The following is a 7,897-nucleotide window of genomic DNA, read 5'->3' on the forward strand; positions in this document are numbered from 1 at the left end:
AGAGGTGTACTTTACCATTTTTAGACAGTCAGACTCCGTGTTTACATGCTAAGCCATACCTTTGAGAAGTTCACACTGATCACTCAATTGAAGAGATTTCTGCTATGCCACAGTTTTGCCCTGGTGCTCTAATTACAGAAACATGTGAATTTGGCGCCATTTTGCCAATCATACACAAAGCAGGGGTTAGGGGCTATGCAACGGCTCAGTAGAACCGTGGAAAATGCTAATCCTAGCTAATCTGTTGAAAATTGTTGTGTTATTCAGTATAACTTGAGGACAAGAAAGAAATAAACAGGCTGAACATTAATTGTCACATTCTCTTTGTGTCAAATAGGAGGTTAAAAAAAGCTTAGACGTGAACTAACTTCATTGTGGCAAAGAGACATGCCGTGCTGTGATGAATACTGTTACTAGTATCATGTAGACATTTTGCGATACAGTTTATCAAGGGTTAATAGAGTTGCCATTATAAACACTCAGCTGTTTCTCTCAAGATTGACTTGACTGAGACTTTTACCTTGCAGACTAAACAATACCGCGCCTTGAGGGATCTTCTCAATTGTGAATTGACTAAGAAAGTAAACATAGAGCTCACAGTCCTGTGCACACAGTGGCTTAGCTGAACAAATCACCATCATTTAGAAGCATGCATGCAGTCATATAAGTGTTGCTTCTCAAGCAGAGACCGCATAGACTTAGTAGCAAATCACCTTGAAAATGCCTAATTACTTTTCATCAGCACGACTAAATGAGTATTTCCTGCCTTTATTAGCATGTGTGATAAATCTGGCAGGGTAATTCTGAGGACACTAAATATTTAACAGATAATTTAATTAAGACAGTGTCACGTAAATGCATACCATGCTTGGAGGGCCTGTTTCATTAATTATTTTGACAGTTATTATGTATATCGAAAAGGTTTCAGGGGTGACTGTGGCTGCTGATTGCATTATGTTTGAACAAGTGGGCCACATTTTGGTGCTGAAGGCCTTAGAGTGTGGTGGTGGTTATACAAAGTTCAGCATTCTGCCAGGCTAAACTATAGAGGGGAAACAGGCTTCATTAAAAAATTGGCTTCATCAAAAAAAAAAAAAAAACTCAGTACTCTGTATAGCACGATTGCCACGAATGTACCACCTCAAAGAGATTTCACATACATAATGTCAAACTGTGATCTACTTCATGTCCTTGGATGTGGCACTGTGAAATACATAAACCAAGGCTATCATTACACCCAAATCCTGTAGGATGTTTGGATGGCAGATGTAATTATTGAGATGGATTGGCGTAATCGCTGCATAATGGACAGGTGTCCTGTCTGATTGCTGTGGGTCAATACCTAACCTAAGCACAAGCTTTGTATTAGTCTCCATACCTCATTTCCCCCTTGCCACCACCACGCATGTGACGTTTAGCTAGTCCTCCCTGAAAATTAATTGTCTAGAATTAGATGTCTGAATGGTTAATTATCATGATGAACGTTTTATTGAAATAATACTGAGCAGAATTTGAAAAATGTTAAAGCAGGTCACACACACTCGATACAGAGTTGTCAGAAAGAATAATTGCCATCATTCATTTAATTGGGATCAGAATATCAAAGGAGGATAAAAGGGAAAGAGGGAGGAAAAAAAGAGAGACGGTGGCCTAAAGCAGCACGCTTTCTAGCCTTTGTCCATGGCTGAGAGCTCTGTAGGGGTCGTGGATAAAGAGTCAAATGAAAATGTGGTGGTGCCTGAAATGGGAAAACCATCAAAGAAATAATTTCCTCCATCATGGAGCAGTGAACTGTAATGAACTGAGCAAAAACATTGGGCCAAATCCTAATCACTGCTACTGATGCAAACAAGACTAATGATCAAGTAAACGTAACAAGCTAGGAAATAAACTGGTTTCGGTATAAGGAATTCATGGTTTGCTAAGTATAAGAAACTCTGTGATGAGATTGATAATATTAGACAGTAATGAAGAACACTTTTCAAGGTGTGTTTAAGATACCAAGTCAGAATTTTGAGATGCTAAGTCAAAATTGCAATTATGATAATCACAAAATCTTGACCTTTAATCTCAAAATTCAGACTTAGTATTTCAAAATTTCGTTTTTGTATCTCAAAATGTCAACTTAGTACCTCAGAATTTTGAAATAGTTTGTTTTTTCAAGCAGTCTTCCACAGAAAACTGACCATATCCAATAAGTACCTGAGAGGGGAACACCATTCCTGATCACTCTGTGACTATGTAACTCTGTGACTGTGTAACATCAACTCCTCAAACCACACACATCACATACACACACTCACACTCACACACACGCGCACACACACACACACACACACACACACACAGGTAATGTTTTCAGATGTAGCATAGCTGATAGCGGGCTTCACAATTATGACCACAGACACAGTGTCCATCTCAGTTTACAAGACAATATTACAAGATTAATGCGTTATGGACAATTTAAGAGGTTATTAGATAACCCCACGCCCTCAGCCCTACCGTGCAAAAACACCACTCGGTGCTCTCCTGTGGCTTGCTGACAGACAGGCAGGTGTAATTGTGTCAGTTACACAGGAGTCAGACGTCTGGGGAAAAATGACAGGCTGTCCTGGTGGTGCTAACCCCTCGTGTTGAAGATTATCCCTTTCACATTCTTATGCGAGGTCACCCAATCTCGTCATGTGTCCCGGAGTCGCTGACCTGACTTGTACTCCCTGACCAGACCAAGCTGGCCATAAGCTGTCTGTAGGGGCCATATGCTCCCTTAACGGTCACTGGTTCCCTCCCACATTCGCATCATCCATAGCCATGACCCACAAAATCAGACTGGATAAAATTACAGTTGTTTTTCTTTCTCTTCCGCTTGCTTACGAATACAAATCAAATTTATTACAGTGGGACCTTACACTCAAGGAACGAAACATCACCCAGAATTGTGCTACTATAATCAAATTGTCAGCCTCACACATTTTGCAAAACACTGCTTAATTGTAAATAAACACTAAACACACTTCTCTACTTTAGACACAGAAATATAACAATGCGTCACTATGTCATTTTAAGACACTGCCTTTCAAAATACCCCCCCCCCCCTCTCTCTCTCAAATACCACATTCATTACTCAATGAATTTGATCAAACATAGTCATCGGGTGTGAATACACTCTGTAAACTTACCCATCAGTCTTAACCCCTTTAAAAAGGTAACTGGTGAGATTACACCAGTGGTGTCACCAGTTGGTGTCTTCTTTCAGAAATGAAAAGCAACCCACATTGCAGAGAAAGGAAGAGGGAGATGGAGAATGAGTGCAGAAGGTCGTAGACGAAGATAGACGTAGGGAGAGGATGATGAAGATATAAGTGGTCCTGGAGGATATGTGAGTAAGCAAGTGAAGACCAAACTTACATCATGAGATTCAAGCAACATTAGTTGACTATATTGTACTGTCCTGAAGGGTTGAGCCATTCAATGGTGATGATTCAGGGTCTGTGAAAGGGAAGCCTTCACTTTGTGTGTTTGGAGATGAATAGATGTATTGAGTGATTTTCATGTAGAGAGAAAAAAACCCTCAGTATAAATTATTCTATAGCTTTGACTTGACTGAAGGGTTTCATTATGACCGCAACACTAGCAGTTTTTTTCTTCTTTTCTTTGCTTAACCCCCCCCCCCCCCCCCCCCCCCAGCAGACCACAGGCAACTTGGTGGGCATGTACTGTAGGAAGGAATAGAAGCTTTTGGTCCCTGAAGGCCACCCCTTTAACCCAATAATTTTCAGTGTCCCGCCAGACATCTTTATAGTGCTTTACATTCACAGATGCATTTTATTATGTCTCAATTAAATTTGATAAAAAATGCCCCCATCCCCCTTCTCTGCTTTTGGTGCTACCCTGACTTCTGGCTGCAGTGTAGCTGCAGCACAATAAGTAGATGCAACATATTGGGTACTAAAATATTCACAAGAATCCATAGAAATTGAATCTTATACACACTCATTGAACCAACAAAGTAAATGCAAAAATAGAGACTTTTTTGTAATTATTCCATATTTTGTGTAGTCAGTCTATATCAGAACACCTGACATACAATCTAAATAGTCCACAAGAAACCTCAAAGTGTTACCTTTCATTTGAGACCAGGATTATGCTTCTACACAAAGGGGTTCATGTGCAGTAAGCATTTGATTGTCAGTATGCATTTTGGATAACAAAAAGTCCTATGGGGAGTATCCATAGGCATTTTACAAAACGCATGGCAAATAATAGTCTAAAGCACTCATATTTTCATTCTATATTGATCTACTTTTGCACACAGCTTCACAAGACCTGGTGCTAGGGCTCAGTTGTGTTTCTAAGGGATATCAAGTGACCTAGAGGGCTAAAATGTGGTCAGTTCAGAGATGCATGTAATCCGGCAGAAAGAAAAAACTATATTCTAGCCTCTGTAACTCTTTGTCAGTACATCACACAGTTATTTTGACTGTCTCCTACGAAAACTACAGGTTCTCAGCTTTCTATAGAAGTCCAGCATTTGATGCTTGACCCCAAAAGAGGTGGGAACAATGCCCTTGTAAATAGGCACAGTGCAATTTCAGGCAAAAACTTGACATTTTTACTGAGATCAAAGATCCAAAGAATATATGATAAAATACAGGCATGATGCATAAAGAAACAACTAAACATATGAATAAATATCCACAAGCTGAGGGTAATTAAGTAGTGAATCAGTTCCTGTTGCTTGGCAAATTTTCGGCCATTAAAGCAACACAACACCTGACCGTTTTCATCAGTTTTACAATGAGATGTCTACCCACTTAACGCTAAATATGTACCCAGTATGATGAAAACTGATGAAAAGCAGAATTCCAGCATTGTGTTACGTAGGGGTGGGGCATACTGTAATATTGATACTGCAATATAACGCATAACTCTTGTTTGTGATACGTTATTGGCACAGTGGTTCCAAATATCGATATTTTTACTAAAACATTTATACAATTCAGATTGTAAATGGACTCATCCGCCAATTTGACTTGCTAGAGTCACAAATGCATGTATCCTCAAGGTGTTGCGTATCAAATGAAAGCAATAGGCTAAAACCCTATGCTCTTTGTACACTGTTTCAATTCAGTTGTGAAATACAGTGAATAATAATTCTAGCCTTTTCACTTTTCCCTCTTCTTCATTTACACAGATTTAGTGACATATCATAGATTAATCTTGTTGCAATATGTTGAGTATTGCAGAATCACTGTAGCGTGACATTTTCATTATCGAGCGCAAAAGTATCGTAACCATAACGATTCCTGAATGACTCTGTGACTCCCAGCTCTAGTGTTATGTTGAGAGGGCTATGGTGAGTTGAACCTGCTGGGAACATAGACAAAGCCATTGCCAGTTCACCACCTCTGTAATTCCCCCTATCAAGTGTACCTGGTGGAGGAGGCCAGGGCTTTCTGTCCTCCTCATTATCCTCCTCGCTCCACTCTCCAACAAAAGACACAATTGTTTACTATCACAAAGAGCGTTTATTGGTAGATAAAAAAAAAAAAAAATGTTATCTCCTGGAGGCACAGTATGTCCTGATGCATGCGGTAAGGAATTAACAGTTCAGACATCAATTGAGTACGCTATTGTCTTTGACAAAATGTCTAAAACAAGAGGTATTTTGTGTGTGTGTGTGTGTGTGTGTGTGCTTTGTTTTATGGGTGAAGAGCTTCCTCAGGTAAAGGGCTCTGGATTAGGAGAGAAGTAATTAAGCAGAAGTCTTTTGAAACAACCTCATGGATTTTGCCGGCACTGTTATTTATTTATTTTCTCTTCTCCCCTTACAAGATGCTCCAAACATATGGCGTCAGGCTTTGAAAACCAGGCCAACTTTTGCCCACCAGAGAAGGGGGCAGGATTTCAACCTGTCAGTCCATCCAGCGAGCAAAAATAACAACACTGAAAAAAGAAGGGATACACAGTCAATCACTTAGCGGAAAAAAGAAACTTTTTTCAGTTTGTAAAAAAGCAGCCTCGCAGTCCTGGCTGCGTTTGCTGTAATTGACAAAGCTTTTAATTGTCCACCACTCCCATCCGCAGTCCCCATCCTGCAATCCAATTCCCTGGAAAAGGCTGCTGGCAGCCGGCAGGGCTCCGGCTAACTGCTTGCCCTTATCAGGGAGGATCTTAAAGAGCAGGGGGAGCCAATAGCTCCTCTAAGAGGTTAAAATGTCTCCAGCTCCTGCCAGATTGGAAATTGTACAAGTTATTCAATCCGGCACACACCTGAGCTGACCTCTACGGCTGAGTCAGTTCTGCATAACCTATCCTCCTGCCAGCGAGTGGTATTTAAAGATAATGGTGACAGTCTCTCTCTCACGCCCCCACCCACCCACCTCTCTGTCTCTCTCTCTCTCTCTCCCTCTCTTACTGTCCATGTTTCCCCCTCTCTCTCTGGCTTGTTCTCTCACACGGCTCCTCCTCCTCCTCCTCTCCTCTTTGCTGTCTCTCTTAAGTATTCTGTCTCTTTTTCTCATTATGTTCCCCCCGGTCTATCTGCTCTTCCTCTCCCCCTCTCACCCACACAGCTAAATCCAAAATATGCATGCACACACACACACACACACACACACACACACACACACACACACACACACTTCCTCCACTTTTGTTGCACTCTCTCTCCTCATTGGTCCCTTCCTGCCTTTCTGGCCTTTCCACTCTGGAGCTAGTCTGGTTGTAGGTGGGACCCAGTAGTCTTGGGCCAGGTTCAGCCCTGTACTGTTGCGGAGTGAAGAACACAGCTCATTGTCAGAGTGACCTTTCCTGTGGCAAAAATCTGAACAGCCCTGGCCATCCCCTTCATGTTCCAGGATGTCCAGTTTATTCACTGAAGCTCCATGACACCTTAGTGAGGAAAGGTGATGAAAGGTCAAGGTTTTTTTTTTTTTGTAGGGGCGGCTGACTCTTTCAGTTCATCAGCAGTAGGAACGTGTATAATATGAAATTAGTGTTAGTGTGTGTGTATGGAGAGAAGACCACAGAGATATACGGGAAAATTGCAAAGGCTGGTTAAAGTATTTGTCATGTAGCTTGAAGGACAATATTGTTCAGCTGGGATAGGTCATGGATTTTGAAGTCAGTTGTAACAGCAGAGAGAGAGAGAGAGAGAGAGACAGAGAGAGAGAATAAAACGAGTTAGAGACACAGAGAAAGGGAGAGAGAAAGAGTGTAATTAGAAGGAGGAATATCGGCAGATAGTAAGGAGCAGAGGGGCGGTCCATTGTTTGTGAGTAATAAGCAAAACAGTAGATGGGTAATCTATACCATGACAACTGGTATGTGTGTGTGTGTGTGTGTGTGTGTGTGTGTGTGTGGCTGAAGGGTGTTACAGCAAAGTACATTGAGAATGTGAGAGAGGGGCCCATGGTCGACACAGGTCCTTTGTCAGACATTCTGACTGGTTAAGAGTCAAAGTGTGTGTGGCATCTTACTTCGCCTCACAGGGAGTACATCCATATATTCTAAAAGCCCATGTGAATCTTACAGTAAGCCTCCTGTCTTGGCATCAGTCCATGTGTAGGTCAACACGTGACCACCCCATTCTAGTTGAATACAAAGTGTTCCACGCATCAGTGCATTTCATTAACTGATTAAAAAGATTGATTAGTTTGAGTGTACTCACGTTCTCACACCATTATCACTGTTTTTTGGACCAATAGAAGGCTTTTTTTTGCACAGTAATACCCTGAAATTAAAAACATCACACTACCCCATTTTATTATATGGATACTTTAAGAATGGTGTTTTATTACAAGATGTGTTTCTTATCAGTTAACTAAACATTCATAATTAGATTTTACAATGAAGAACACTCAAAGGTTTACACCTATATGTACTCATACACTCA

Source organism: Alosa pseudoharengus, unplaced genomic scaffold, assembly GCF_046254945.1.
Source record: "Alosa pseudoharengus isolate Yale_2024_CS ecotype anadromous, Long Island Sound unplaced genomic scaffold, YU_APseudo_1.1 YU_APseudo_1.1_scf_5, whole genome shotgun sequence".
Taxonomy (NCBI): domain Eukaryota; kingdom Metazoa; phylum Chordata; class Actinopteri; order Clupeiformes; family Clupeidae; genus Alosa; species Alosa pseudoharengus.